Source organism: Chiloscyllium plagiosum, chromosome 32 (genome assembly GCF_004010195.1).
Source record: "Chiloscyllium plagiosum isolate BGI_BamShark_2017 chromosome 32, ASM401019v2, whole genome shotgun sequence".
Classification (NCBI taxonomy): Eukaryota; Metazoa; Chordata; class Chondrichthyes; order Orectolobiformes; family Hemiscylliidae; genus Chiloscyllium; species Chiloscyllium plagiosum.
Window position 1 is genome coordinate 32,478,104 of NC_057741.1, and position 16,112 is coordinate 32,494,215.

The 16,112-nt window shown below is 42.5% G+C and overlaps 1 protein-coding gene across 8 annotated transcripts in view; it reads left to right on the plus strand.

The window, feature by feature from the left end:
* Positions 1-7,927: 7,927 nt before the first annotated feature.
* ccser1 (coiled-coil serine-rich protein 1) overlaps positions 7,928-16,112 on the plus strand; it is a 1,299,391-nt gene continuing 1,291,206 nt past the window's right edge. For 2 of the 8 annotated variants that reach the window (XM_043674391.1, XM_043674392.1), the window contains exon 1: positions 7,928-8,115. The gene's annotated coding sequence lies outside the window, so the exon portion shown is untranslated. The remainder of the gene's footprint in view (positions 8,116-16,112) is intronic. The other 6 variants (XM_043674396.1, XM_043674394.1, XM_043674397.1 and 3 more) reach the window with 3 other exon arrangements.

Consider the following 16,112-nt stretch of genomic DNA (forward strand, 5'->3'; position numbering starts at 1 on the left):
GTACATGGTCCTTTTCATTATCAAAACTATTACGAATAAAGATTTTGGCTTGACCATTTCCAAACTTCGCACATCCTTTCAAAATTCAAAATTCTTAAGATGGATCTCCTTGTTGCTGTGCACATGCCATGTTGTGATAGGTGGCGCATCCTTAAGAGGTACCTGAAAGAACTCCACAGAAGCAAGTATCCCCACAGCAAGTCACCTTTATTTAAACGTGGAGATTCCTTGACAATGATCCAGCTCCCCCTCAGAGCTAGGTTTCAGAATGAACAGGATGGCTGACACTCCTGTTGCTATCCGTCAGGGAGAAAGTCAGGACTGCAGAGTTGGAGATCAGAGTCAAAAAGTGTGACACTGGAAAAACACAGCCAGTCGGGCAGCATTCAAAGAGCAGGAGAATAAACGTTTTCAGCATAACCTCTTCATTGGGATTGCAAACATTCCTGATTAAGAGCTTATGCTCAAAATTTCAAACCTCCTGCTCCTCAAATGCTGCCTGACCAGCTGTGCTTTTCCAGTGCCACACTTTTTTACTCTTGGTATCTATCAGCCAGGACTCCCTGATTAGACCAGATTAACAGCCCCAATCAGTGAACTCGTGTTCTACGAGGTTCACCTGGCTGACCTCATTGCAATCATTATATCTCTCTCCCCTGAATCTAAGGACATAGGCAAGTTATTTTTTTGTAGCTCCTCCTGGGGTGTTTTAACACCAGGTCAGGTTTCTCCAATTCTGCTTCTGACACGGATGGCATGCAACATACAATATCTTGCTTCTTGCACCTGGTGCATCACGGAAGAAATACATTCTCTTCTTTAGGAGGTAAAGGTGTCAAGGTAGCAGCATCCACTGTGTCTATCTCAGACTCCAAGGTATCTTTAATGCTTGACAGAGATGGAGAACTCACAGGTTCTGGAACAGTCAGAAAGGCAGTCAAGAGCTGGGCACATTTTACTCCTGCACCGTGAGTTTGCAGTTTTCATATGGTCCACATGCTTGTTCAGTACCATCACACTAATCAAACTTTACACATCACTGGGTATGACCTCACATCGACTGTGCCTCTTACCCATACAGGGAAATTCCTAAACCAAAGTTTATCTCCTGAAGTAAAGTGTTTCTCTTGCTTAGCAGAGTATTGTGTCAGGTATTGCTGTTCCTGATGCTTCACCACCCCCCACAAACCACCGCCCACCCCCCACCCCCAAAGTCTGGGAAGATCAGATTTAACCAGGTGTTTTAGTCTTCTCCCCATTATCAAATCTGTTGGAGCTATCCCTGTAGCTGCATGAAGGATGGTCGTATAATAAAATAGGAACCAGGACAATTTGGTATCTAGTCAAGGTGTAGGCTGTTCCTTCTAGCCTGTGTTCTAAGTTTATTCTGCTCTTTTTGCCAAACCATTGGATGATGGATGGTATGGAGCTGTCCTTATAAATTAAATGTCATTTGACTTTACGAAGTACTCAAATTCCCTGCTGGTAAACAATGGCCTGTTATCTGTGACCAACACTTCCTGAAGTCGGTGTATTGCAAAAGATGTGCAGTTTTTCTATCGTCCCTGTGTTTGATGAATGACCTCTATGCACATCCTGCTACTTTAAGTGGACATCCATAATGAACAAGAACATTGAACCCCAACATGTAACTGAGTTTAGAGTTTATCCAGCCATTCTCACAAATGTGGGGGAGCTGCTTGTCGTAATTTTTATCCTTATTTGCACTCTGGGTACTGCCCCATCAACTGCAACCAATCCTAGCCACAAGATATAACTTCTTGCCAACATCTTCACTTTGGAAACCTCTCAATGACCCTGGTGGAGTTCAGCCAGTATCTCACAGCGGCCTTTGCTTGGGACAATCACTCTTGCTCCCCACAATAATATTCCATCCTCTAATGTGATCTGGTCTCTCTGTATCCAAAAAATGTTTCAGTTCTATTTGTGACAGCCCTTTGGTTCTCCCTATCACCCGTGCTGTTTCAGCTGTGCCAGGAGCTGGACACACTTCTTGCTGTGACTAGAAGTGTGTCCAGAAAATTTAAAACCATTACAGACTCCTCCAGTGGCTGTACCACTGGTGGTGTACTGGCCAGAGGGAGGCAGCTCAGTGCACCTGTGTTTGCTACTTGGCCTCCCGGACGGTGTTCTAACTTGTAATTATTCGGACTTAGTAATACAGCCCACCACGAAATAAAACCTGACCTATAGGCAGCATTTCCTTGTGCTCTTTAAGAAAACATAGCAGGGGTTTGTGGGCCATTATTAATACAACTTTACATTCACAAAAGCATTGGTGGAACTTCCTAATTCCAAATATGACCATCAAACCTTCTTTTTCTTTCTGAGCATATTTACACTCTGCATTAACCAAAGTCATGGGTACATACATTATTGAGCATTCCTCTCCACTGGACCACCTATGAGCTAATGCTATCCCGATGCTGTATGGGGAGGCATAATATGTCGATACCAGGTCTCGCTTGGGGTCATAGTGTGCCACTACCTTCGAGGATGACAGCTGTTTCTTTACTTCCCTGAAAGCTATGGCTTGGCCATGCGACCACTTCCAAACCTAACTCTTTTTGAAGAGTTAATGCAGAGGTGTCAGAATGGAGATCAGGTTATGTAAGGACTATTGATTATAAAACAACAGTCCAAGGAAAGATCTAAGCTCCTGCACAAACATGGGAGCCGGAGCACCTTTGATTTCCCTTGTTTTATCTTCCGATGGGTGTAACCCAGGCTTGTTGACTTCATAGCTCAAGTAAGCCAATTGGGGTGCCTGAAACACACATATTTCCTCTTCTAAGGTGGATATTCACCTTGGAGAAATGTCTAAGGACTATCACCAAGTTCGCTAAGTGCTCCTTATTGGTCTTTCTTGTTATTAGCATATTAACTAAATAAATGGTTACCTGGGGCAGACCTTGTAAAAGGTTGTCCATCATCCACAGAAACATTACACAGGCTGACGATATCCCAAATGACAGTCTCGTACATTGGTTCAAACCCTTACAAGTTAAATTGTAGCATACTTCTGGGAATTCTCATCTAACTGTAACTGTAGTGACACATGGCTCATGTGAATGACAGCCCCCCACCAGCTTTGGCTTCAGCTAGTAGGCAATTTAGCATGGCCAATTCACCTGACCTGCACATCTTTGGACTGTGGAGGAAACCAGAGCACCCAGAGAAAACTCACACACACACGGGGAGAATGTGCAAACTCCACACAGACAGTCACCCAAGGCTGGAATCAAACCTGGGACCCTGGTGCTGTGAGGTAGCAGCACTAACCACTGAGCCACCATGCTTTTCATCTGCCCCAAACTCATTTGCCTGGAAGAAAGTATCACCATCTTTCCACATACTGGGCCCAGTCTTTGATGGCAGGATTGAATGGGTCAAGCTTCCCAAATAAAAGCATGATGCCAGAAATGCTTACCCCAATTCAAAGACTAATATTATGAATGAGTTCTTTCAGGAATGTGGTTTGCTCCCGTTGCCACTGAAATAATTCCACAGAGGGTGGGTATGCCATCACCAAGTCACCCTCTTTTTACACATGGAGAGAGCCCTTGACACTGATCCAGCTGCCTCAGAGACTTGAATATGTGACTGGGGAACTGGTGCAGGAAGCAAGGATTTAAATTCTGGATCACTGGGGTATGTTTTGTGGTAAGCATAAATTCTACAAGATGGGCGGTTTGCACCTTAATAGGTTAGGGACCAGCATTCGAGCAGGCAGGTTTGCTACTGCAACACAGCTACGTTTAAACTAAGTTGCGGGGGGAGGGGACAAACTGGATGTTTAAGAAGGAAATTGGAGGAAAAGTTAGAACAAGGGAAGTCGTTCAAGAAAGACAACTGTATCAATGAGGCAGAAAACTCAGAAAGGGATCATGCTGTAAGGTTGAGTGAAATAGGAGTTGATGGGAAGGGTGAAGGCAGTAACAAATTAAAAATACTATACATGAATGCACGAAGCATTAGAAATAAGATGGATGAGCTTGAGGTTCTTTTGGAAATTGGCAGATACGATATTGTGGGGATAACTGAAACGTGGCTTCAAGTGGACAGGGCCTGGGCTATTCAAGGCTACACGTGCTATTGTAATGACAGACTGATGGGTAGAGGGGGTGGGGTGGCCATGTTGGTAAGAGATGATATACAATCCCTTGCGTGGGGGGACCTAGAGTCAGGGGATGTAGAGTCAGTGTGGATAAAGCTGAGAAATACTAAGGGTAAAAAGACCCTCTTGGAAGTTACCTACATGCCCCCAAACAGTAGTCTGGATGTCGGATGTAAGTTAAATCAGGAGCTGAAATTGGCCTGTCACAAAGATGTTACTACAGTTGTTATGGGGGATTTCAACATGCAGGTAGACTGGGAGAATCAGGATGGTATTGGACCTCAAGAAAGAGACTTTGTGGAATGCCTCCGAGATGGATTCTTAGATCAGCTGGTGCTGGAACCGACCAGGGAGAAGGCAATTCTGGATCTGGTATTGTGCAAAGAACCAGAATTGGTCAGGGACTGCAAAGTAAAGGAGCCATTGGGAAGTAGTGACCATAATACAATAAGCTTCAATCTGCAATTTGAGAGGGAGAGGGTACAATCGGAAGTGACAATATTTCTGTTGAATAAAGGGAACTATGGAGCTATGAGGGAAGTTAAGAACAAAGTTCAATAGTGCAATACCTTAACAGGGATGACAGTGGAGGAACAATGGCAGATATTTCTGTGTATAATACAGAAGATGCAGGATCAGTTCATTCCAAAAAGGAAGAAAGATCCTAGGAGGAGGCAGGGGTGGCAATCTAAAATGAGATCAGGGATCTGAAACAAGACATGATGCTTCAAATATCTGCTTCATAAATAAAACCGTTTTCATCAATGTATCAATATATCTTAGCAACAGTGGCAGAAAAAAAAGGACACACTGAATCCAACAGCCAGCTGTTCATTTCAAAGCTCCAGATTGCTAAATCAACTTCTTCATTGAAATATCAAATATTCTGTTGTGACCTCATTTTTTGCCATGACTTTTGCATTTCAGTTTTATATAGAAACGTACACATGGGCTTCCTATCAAAAGAGAGTACCTAAAGGCACAATGCAGGAGATGACCTAATTCGACTGTGTAGTAAAGAATACAGGTCTTCACAATGAAAAGCTGTTAATGGTTATTTGATCACAGTTCATGCTTTGAAGAAGACAACAAATGTTTGAGCAAGTGACGTCAACTCTACACCTGGTGACTTCAGCCAGCTAAAATGTTTTTAGGTCAAGTCTATCAACCCACAGTGCCAGAGTTTAAACAAAACCTTTGTATCAGTGGTGAACCACTAATCCAGGTTTGAGTAATTCAGCAGTTTTAACAATTCCAACATGATTTCACACTTGATGGTTAGCTTGTTTACAATTACTGTCACTAGTCTCCAGTAGAATGTCAGTGAAAACAAACTTTTTACATTAATTTTGACCAGGCTCATTTATACTTTAAAAAGACACTGCAATAGACATGTTCTTAGGCTAAATTAGAACACAACATGTGAACACACACATGAATATGTGATAGAAGAAACACATTTAAATAATTACATAATCTTTACTTAGGGAGCACATTAGTGTTTATACTTTTGAATTGTCATAGAAAAATTTGAAGTGCTGCCGCTAAACTTATTTAGTGTATGGATTTGGAAAATTCTCCAAACTAACCACTCCCTTAGCAAAGCTGGTCCACAACAGATACAACACTGGCGCTGACCTGACAATATTAAAAAGTGCCTAGCATATATGAAGCAAATTCAACAAGGCTAATAACTGCCTTATCAGTCTACTCTCGACTGTCAGCAAGAGAGATGAAAAGGGTGCTATCAGGTAGCACTTATAAAAGAATAACCTGCTTACTGATGCTCAGTTTGTGTTCCACTAGAGCTGCTCAGCTCCTGGCTTGCTCTAAACACAGTCAAAAGTGCTGAGTTCCAGAGGTGATGAAGTAGTGACAGCTCTTGTGATCAAGGCAGCATCGTGAGGGCTACCACTGCGCAGAAACACCAACACATTCCACCCCTTAAATTCACCTGGACCATTTTTGACACCTTTTTCCCCTTCCTGGACCTCTCCATCTGACAAGTTAGGCGAGTGGTCAGATGCATGGCAGATGCAGTTTAATGTGGATAAATGTATGGTTATCCACTTTGGTGGCAAGAACAGGAAGGCAGATTACTACCTAAATGGAATCAATTTAGGTAAAGAGGCCGTACAGAGAGATCTGGATGTTTATGTACACCAGTCAATGAAGGTAAGCAAGCAGGCACAGCAGGTAGTGAAGAAGGCTATTAGCATGCTGGCCTTCATAACAAGAGGGATTGAGTATAGAAGCAAAGAGGTTCTTCAGCAGCTGTACAGGGCTCTGGTGAGACCACGCCTGGAGTACTGTGTGCAGTTCTGGTCTCCAAATTTGAGGAAAGACATTCTGGCTATTGAGGGAGTGCAGCGGAGATTCATGAGGTCAATTCCTGGAATGGCGGGATTACCTTACGCTGAAAGACTGGAGCGACTGGGCTTGTATACCCTTGAGTTTAGAAGACTGAGAGGGGATATGATTGAGACATATAAGATTAGTAAAGGATTGGACACTCTGGAGGCATCTTTCCACTAATGGGTGAGTGCCGAACCAGAGGACACAGCTTAAAAATATGGGGTAGACCATTTAGGACAGAGGTGAGGAGAAACGTCTTCGCCCAGAAAGTGGTGGCTATATGGAATGCTCTGCCCTAGAGGGCAGTGGAGGCCCAGTCTCTGGATTCATTTAAGAAAGAGTTGGATAGAGCTCTCAAGGATGGTGGAATCAAGGGTTATGGAGATAAGGCAGGAACAGGATACTGATTAAGGATGATCAGCCATGATCATATTGAATGGTGGTGCAGGCTCGAAGGGCAGAATGGCCTACTCCTGCACCTATTGTCTATTGTCTATTGAGACAGCTCAAAGAGCAAACAGGATGTCTGACACCCCTGTTCTTAACTGTCAGCCAAGGCTTCCAGATTAACAGCCCCAATCAAGGAACTCATATTCTATGAGGTCCATCTGGCTGACTTAAGGTACTGCAAGGCGTGTAATGATTGTAATGAAGAGCTACTCATATCGGAATTGTTTGAAGAAAAATAATCATGATCTTTTGCATCTTCATCCTTCTTGTTTTACATGATACAAGGATAATGGAGTTACTGACTGAGCATAATTTGCAGCCAATAGGATTTAACAGGCTGGTTCAAGCTATGGTAAAGCATTTTCAGGACAAGCATTCTATCTCCATTGTTTCATTAATTTTCATAAGGCATTTGGCTAACATCTCAAGCAGAAATCATAAAGAAGCTTTGGACTTTCGGAAAACATAGGCATTATCTCACCCTTAAAAATGTCAGACTTAAAGATTAAAGGCAGCACATTTATGTGGTCCACCAACTGCCTTCTGAAATGGCTTAGTCACTCAGTATGAGATCAAATTGGGGATGAGCAACAAAAGCTAGACTTGCCAGCAATGCCCACATCCCACAAATGAATAAAGAAATCCATTGAACCCACTACTTTCAAAATTAGAGTGAATGGAAGAAAATATCACAATCTTTCCACATACTGGGCCCAGTTTTTGTGTGTATTTGCTTTTTTTGATTTTGTGGATCTCTGCATATAGTCTTTGAGCATCTGTGCTTGTCACTGTATATTAGAGCATCTTTGTATCTTTCTGTCTGTGTCTGCGCGGGTACTACATGTGTGCCTGTACCCATGTCTCTGTGTGTGTGTGTCTCTCAGGTAGGTATTGGTTTCTGTACTGGCTCTACTTTGCCTCGCTTGCTCTAGGACCCGGGGGAAGCGCTGTGCGCCCGGGCTACGCTCGGCACGTCAGTGATTGAATATACACGGAAGAGGAGGAGGCGGAGGCTGTAGCCACTCAGTGAGGTACAAAGAGCCTGGTATTCACCTTTAAATCCGTCCATTTAAAAATACACTTCCCACTCCCGGCGCTGGTTCTAATGGATACAACCTTCTACCTGAACACAGAGGTGGACATCAGTCAGCGGGTTTAAGCTGACAAGGCAGGTAACAGGAGTAATTCTCAACATGTTTGTTTCTCTCTCTCTCTCCTTTCCCTGGCTTGCTGCGTACGTTTATCTAGAAAGTGTCAGGTGGCGCAGAGACACTGGATCTGTGTGTGTATCTGTAGCACACTGACAGGCCCCATTGCTGCTACTTCCTGGGAGAAATAGACCTCCCCTTAACACACACACACACACACACATTGAGTGTGAGGTGCAGACTTTGACGGGACGGGTTTGTCACGGACTGTTGTCGTTAAATATTGAGAATAAAATTGTATCACTGACTCTCCACAATAAGGCATGTATCCACATTGGGTCCCGTCTGGGGGCAGAGCGCAAGCGCGGGGCTCTGTGGCATACGCACTGAAGGTGGTAGAAATTGTATTGCAATTAATTGAATGTATATAAAATCCATCTCACAACAGTACTGCTTCCCTTTTGTTACTTTGCAGCCACAGGGAGGCATGTATCACTTCATCAGGGTAGTGTTACATTTGTAATTCTGAAGCCAGGGTTGTTTGTGGATCTTATTCAAAGGCTGTCCCACATCCAAGAATAAATAAGATGGCACTTATGTATTGTGTTGTTGTTGCCTGACATACACTGACTGTTTATAGCTGGAAGTAAGATTCTCGCCACTTTTTCCCGCCCCACTCCCCATGTGTTTTTTTTCCAATGTTTTATCCCGAGTGGTCTATATTCTGGCACCTGCTGATTTCAGTGGATTTTCACATGTGACATTTAACCTGTAAGAAATAGCAGTTGATTTTAATGCTACTGTAACTTTTTTGAACAGCACCCTGATCTGATGTTCCCCTTCAATGAACAGGATTTGTTATGTATTGTTTTCAGTCGACACTGTGCAGTAGATGGTTTCAGCTGACGCTACTTGAGTGCTCAGTGGGGCGGGCAAAGTTGCAATTTATTTTAAGAACTCAACTTCCGCGCAATACATTTTGTTCTAGGACGCTTGAGAAATGTAATTTATTTGTATTTATTTTCATTGTCATTGTACAAATGTACATGCCAGAGGAAAAAAAAACAAATACTGTATCTGCATAATCGGGCTGACACATTTTGAAAGCTACAAGACTCCGAAAACAAAAGGACACTGGTCAATCAAATAATCAATCATATGACTGAAATAAGAAGCAGAGGCAGAACGTCTGGATGAACTCAGTGCTGACAGTATCCTTAGGGAGAGAGAAACAAAGTTAACATCTTAGTCCAGGTCCTATCACTGTACAGTGTGAAGTGACAACTACATTATTTGGACAAATAATTTCCAGTCCAACATCATGGTTTGCTCCAAGGTAGGGTGGCCTGACTGCCCAAGGTGCTAGATTCGGATAGCTGAAGAAGGAACTTTTTATTCCAAACGTTAACTCTCCTTATCTCTCCAAAAAATGCTCGCAGAGTATCTCCAGCAATGTCTGTCTGTTTGTTTCACGGCCCAATCTTCGCTCCTTCCACCTTTTGGTTTGGTCGAACCAGCATCAGGCCAGCTTTCCGCTCAGAAAGACCACCGCCGCAGTTCTCTTTCCCCCTCGCCGCCAATGGTGCCTGTCCATCAGGGCGAGACAGACTGGAACCTGGGCACAACTGGAGTCCCCTTCGTGGCCTTGTTTGCTAGAAAACGTTCAGTGTCCATTTAAGGACATAAAACATTGAACTGCGGATCTGAAACGGAAATTGCTGGAGAAATTCAGCAGGTCTGGCAGCATCTGTAGAGGAGAAGCAAGGCGCTTCTGGAGTGGCAGAAACATTAATTCTGTTTTCTTGGCCATCACTGCAGCTGGTGGAATTTGAATTCAGTAAGCATCTTGGAATTAAAAATCTAATAATGACTATGAATCCACTGTCAGGATTCACTAATGTCCTTTTAGGGAAGGAAACTGCCATCCTTACCAAGTCTGGTCTAGATGTAACTCCAGTAATGTAGTTGATCTTAAATGCCCTCTGGGTAATTGGGGACGGGCAATAAATGCTGGTCTGGCCAGTGACTCCCACATCCTGTGAACGTATAATAAAAACAATCCTTGCCCACTGTTTTTCGGGGGTTGTTTTTTGCTGTTCTGCTCAGCTACTGCGGCTGTTGGGGGCATTCAATCCAGCATTGAGACTCCCTGCAGTTCCCGCTCACTGCACAACCCTCGTTCTGTCGCTGATGAGGTTAAGTGTCTGGAACTAATGGAATGCCGAAAGATGATTATTGCGCCCTTTGACCAGTGACATAAAACAACATGCTTCATTCATGGTGACAATATTTGTTTTATTCCATAATAAACCGCCTACGGTGCTATACGTATTCAGGGACAAAGTTCAGTCCAACACTGCATCGTGACACAGCAGGGCTCTCTCGCTCTCCGCCTTTCAGTGTTTGGAGGGCGGGTGATGTCCATTTCTGGTTCCCAGGAGCTTTTTTTTCCTGAACTTCCTGATTTTTCTCCCGACCGTAAATTGCGCTGAGAGGAAAATGTATCGCAGGCGCTGAACAGAAAGCAAGGGAGAAGCTCTGAGCAGCAAGTTCCTCTCAGCATTTGGAGCGAGAATAGGCTTCGGCTTTAGCAGAAAGACGCGAACTTTTTTTTAAAAGTGTTATCTTCTCCCTCTTTACAAAAGAAATTGGAAAGTCATGCTTTTTTTATTTGTGCTCGAGATAATTGTTGGGAAAGTCTGCTGGTAAAAGTTTTTTTTTGATTTTGCAGATCACACTTTAATCCTGCATAATATTCCCAATTCGCCCACTTTCCGCGAGATTAAACCTGATGGGTTGACACGGTTGTGACTAATCGTGTTGTATCCGCTAATATGACTTGACATTAATGCGTAGATTGGAAAAGAGGAGATATATATAGCCAGTTCCCATGTTGTGTTGACTTGAGTTTCAGAAGCTGAGGGTTGATTACATTATATTTTTACTTGCAGAAAGGTCCATCTCACTGATATTGAACTGAACAATTTTAAAACACCTTTTTCTTAAAAAAAAGAAAATCAGAATGCTGGAGAAACTCAGCAGATCTGTGGAGAGAGAAGAAAAGAGCTAACGTTTAGAGTCTAATATGATTTTCTCTTCCAATTTAAATCATTAACTCAGCTTCTGTGGAAAGAGAAACAATCAGACCTACTGGGTTTCTCCAGTATTTTCTGTTCTTACCCTTTTACAAGAAAAAAATGAAGCTCTCAGCTGAAAACAAATCTCAGCAGTCCTGTATACCGAAGTTTCAAATTATCAGTTTCTCTTCAGAATTCTTCACTCATTGGAGGACACCATTCAGCCCAGCATACGCGTCAGCTCTTTTGAGAGGGCACTTTAATCAGTCCCACTCTAGTGCAGTTTCCATCGTTTTGCACGTCATCAAATATTCATCCAATTCCCTTTGGAAAGTTAACCATTGAATCTGCCACCTTTTTCGGGGCAGTGCACTCCATTAGACATGCTGCATAAGACAACCCTCTTCAATCTTTGGAGACATGTCCAGATTTAAAAGTTCAAGGACGTTTCATGAAAATACAAGCTTGAAATACTATAAATAAGGAATCGTTCCTGGGAAGGTTGTTTTTTTAAGAGTGAACTCGCCTAGGAAGGGAATTCTAGGATTTTGATCCAGCGAAAGTGGTATCGTTCCAAGTCTGAATGCTCTGTGATTTAGAGTAGAAGTCACAAGGCAGTGAAGGGAGTGAGTGTTATACAGTTATTCAGGGCATTGCTGAGACCACATCTTGAATACCACACATTTTTGGTTTCCCTATTTAAGGAAAGGTGGTCAGGAGGAGGTTGACGAGATTGATACCTGGAATGAGTGACTTGCCTTAGGAAAGTTTGGACATACTGGGCTTGTTTCCACTGGCGTTTAGGGGGTGACTTGATTTGAAGTGTTCGAGATTCTGAATGGTGTTGACTGCCAGTTTGGACACTGGAGAGGATGTTTTCTCTTGAGTCCAGAACTAGGGCAAACTGTTTTAAAGTTAGGAATTGCTCTCTTGGGACAGAAATAAGGGGAATGTTTTTTTTCTCCGAGGGGTATGTGATTTTGAACTCGTGCCTTGGAAGGTGTTGAAGGCGGTGGTAGATTTCCTTTGTATGGGAGTGATTGGGAACGTGGAATTGAAGCAAGCAGATAAGCCATAATCTTCTTGAATGGCGGAGTAGGTTTGACAGGTTGAATGGTCTGGCCCTGTTCCTTGTTGGCATCTTTTTTGTGTGTATAAAGATGCCAAGCAAACGGGCGGCTTGGTCCTGGGTGGCGTCGAGCTGCTAGAATCTTGTTGGAACAGAACTCAGCCAGGCAAGTGGAGGAAGGTATTCAATCACACTCTTGAGCTGTCTTGATGATGCTGTGGGGAGTGTGGTACTCAAAAACAAAAGTGTACAGTTATCTCTGTGTGTTTTACAGGCAAAAATAGAGTATTAACACCCCAGGCAGTGAACACGCGAAGTGGCAGGAAGGATATTTCTGGGGCGAGGGTGAATGGGCCATACGGCTGTGGCGTCTTTTTCCAGCGCGGCATTGCAGTTCCCTGTGAGCTTGCTTGATTCCATATCTCGGCTGCTGCGATTTGCAGGGAACTATTTATTTCTGCAGTTGAATGAACGAACGAACGAACGAATGTATTTATTGGCTGTGTCCTTTTTTTTTCTTGTTTGTAAAACCGCCTCCTCCGCCGGCCAAAAACACGTTAGTCATGACACGGTGACTGAGTTGAATGGGTTTCGAATGCAGTCTGCAGACACAGGGCTGCGGTGCTTATTTTTTTGTTGTTGTTGCAGTGATTCAAGGAGAGCTCAGCGTGATGTGGCAGTGTTCTGGAACTAAACAGAGACGCGCCACGCCCGGGTTAGACGACCCTATTTGCAACAGCTGAATGGCCTATTTTTAACCTCTCTTATCTTACCTTCCTACCGATTTTAAAACACCCTTTTATTGTTTGTCCAATGCTCTTTGAACGGCGTTAATGCCCTCAGGGTTGTGGCTGTGGGGACATGCAGTCGCGAGCCAGACACTACTCCATCCTGTACTGTGCACGTTTGAGATACCAGTTCAGACGGTTGCTCAGGGAATCTTGTTTCACTTTTTCTAGACTTCAGAATTTCTTTAACTTATAAAAATGTTTTGAAAAGCATTTGCCGTGGGTTTAAGAGCACTCGCCAATATCATTATTGACTTCCCCTTTTTATTAATCAGGTAGTTTGAGGTGAATGTGCACTGCATGAAACTAGCCTTGTTTTTCAATTACTTTCCCGTCCATTATCAGCCAGTTCCTATATTTAAAGTAATACCGAACAATTGTAGACATTTCTTTGCCCACACGCCACCGCTTCCCCAAACATTTGTAAACAACTAGTCTCTGAATTATCTTTTGCTTGTTAGAATCCAAATAATTGAGAAATGCAAGTCTATCTACATTTCATCTGAAGTATTTAACCTCGATTTATTACAGTCTATTTAGGATTGACCTAAATTGCATGTTTCGCAAGTACCTATCCTGCCAACCTTGTCATTTTGATTTTTGAAAATTTTTGGTACATTAGCAGTGTGTTGTCACCATTTGTCTGCCCATTCATAAATGCTGGGAGTGAGCTACGTCACCATAGTCTGATGAAATTACTGTCACAAATTTTGGGAGGGAGTTCTAGAGTTTAGACTCAGGAACAATGAAGAAATAGTGATGACGTTTTAAGACAGGATTGTGTGCAAGTTGAAGGGGAGTTTGCAGATGGTGGTGCTCCCATGTGCCCTTATTTGTATGTATTGCTGTGTGAATCTCTGACATTTGCTGGTGGCTTAACATTGTGAAAACCTTTTCTAGAAAAGCCTGATTATTCCATCTCAGTCTCTCTGACCTTTCATGTTCTCATTATCTGAAAACAGAAATAAGGCATTTTGTTGATGGACCTTGTTATGCCAGTATGGTTTGAGACTCAAGTATTCATTGGAGCATCAATTCTATTGTATCTATATAATTCATTGTCCATGCCTGAATCTGTGGATTTCTGTTCATTCTGAATTTCTATAGTTCTGTGAAAACATTTTTCCTGTCCATTTTAATTCTAGCCATTAGCTTAGTTTGAATTGTAATATTCTGTGCGCTCATTAAATATATTTTCAAACCAAATTGCTTTAAACACTATTACGTCTTTGACAGAGTAATCATCGTGAATGTATTTTGCAAATTTAGTTTCCCTTTTCTGAATAACAGTTTTTGAATTTGCTTTTCTAGTGTACTTGAAGACTGCACACTTGTAAGTACTGTGCAGGAAAATGCGTATTGCATTGTAAAATTTGCCGAAGACGCATGGCTTGATTAGCAGAATAATAGAGACTGATTTTGAATTCAAAGGAGTCTGGATCAATTAAGCAGATGAGCTCAATAGTGGCTGATAGATTTTAATGTGAGGTACCAGGCAATAAGAAAGGGTGCATGTGATAACAGAATAATTGTTAGTAAATGCAGACAATGATGAGGATTTAGACATAATGGTTCACTATTCATTGAACGTATCCGGTTGTTAACATCACAAAGACCACCTATTTACAGCTCCTGCAATAGTTCATCAGCTGCTGAATCCCCCTCATGCTTTTCAACTCTCTGGACCTGACAATGTCCTTCTGCTCGTTCTTCCATCCAGATTTTAAAAACATGAACTTATCAAAAACATACCTGGATCGCAATTCAAATCCCATTTGTTCATTTGCCTTTTGCATCTTGGCGTGCATCAGTATCTATTTGACTAAAGGTTTGCTTTTTTTTTCTTGTATATTTTCATTCTTTGATTCAAATTACTTCCTGGCCTTAATCCTGTGAGAGATCTCTGCATGTTCAACTGTGTGCTTCCAATTCCTCTATCTCCAATAGTGACCATGTTTTAAGAAAACCAGATCCTAAACTCTGGAATTTCCCCCTCCCTAGATGTCTTTGCCACTTTTCTGAGATTCTCCTTTAAAATCTATTGCTTTCCTTAAATTTATGGCCACCTGTTGTTAATGCCTAGTTAATCACTATGTTAAGTTTGTTAGTGCTTTTTATTTTCAATGTTTTCTAATAATTCTTCAGGGATGATATTGCACACTTCTGGAACAAGTGAAACTTGAATTTGGTCCTCTTTGCTCAAAGGTAGTGACACTACCACAGCATCACAAGAGCCCTAAGTATTTTTTTTATTTATGCTGAAATGGATGACACTAGCAGGGTCAGCGTTTATTGACCATCTCTAATTGTTCTTGAAAAAGTCGTGGTAAGCTGCCTTCTCAAACCACAACAGTCCATGTACTGGGGGTAGACCCACAATGCCCTTGGGCAGGGAATTCTAAGATTTGGATTAAGTGACACTGAAGAAATAGTGATTATCTTTCCAAGTCAGAATGGTGAGTGGCTCAGAGGGAAATTTGCAGAAAGTTGTGTTCCAATGTATCCGCTACCCCTGTCTTTCTTAATTGCAGTGGTCATAGGTTCGGAAGGTAATGTCTAAGGATGTTTGGATTTTTGCACTACATGTTGTACCTTGTCCACACTGCTGCAACTGAATGTGCTTAGTGGAGGAAGTGGGTGTTTGTGGATGTGGTGCTCAAACAGCTGGTTGATTGTCTTGGATGGTGTCAAACAACTTGAGTGTTGTTGGAACAGCACTCATCCAGCAAGTGGGGAGTATTCCATCACATTCCTGACTTGAGTCTTCTATATGATAGGCAGGCTTTTGGGCTTCAGGAGATAAGTTACTCACCATAGTATTCCTAGTCTCTGACCTGCTGTTGTAGCCACTGTGTTTGTGACCAGTCCAGTTGAGTTTCTGGTCAATGGTAACCCCTAGGATATTGATAGTGGGCAACAGTGCCTTTATCTTAGGGATAGAAGGAAACACTGCCCTAGGGAATGTTGTCGAACGAGGAGACCTTGGAATGTAGATTCATAATTGAAAGTCAAATCGCAGGTGGACAGTGATGGAAAAAGGTGTTTTGCAACCTTGTCTTTGGTCAGTGTATTGAGTATAGGAATTGG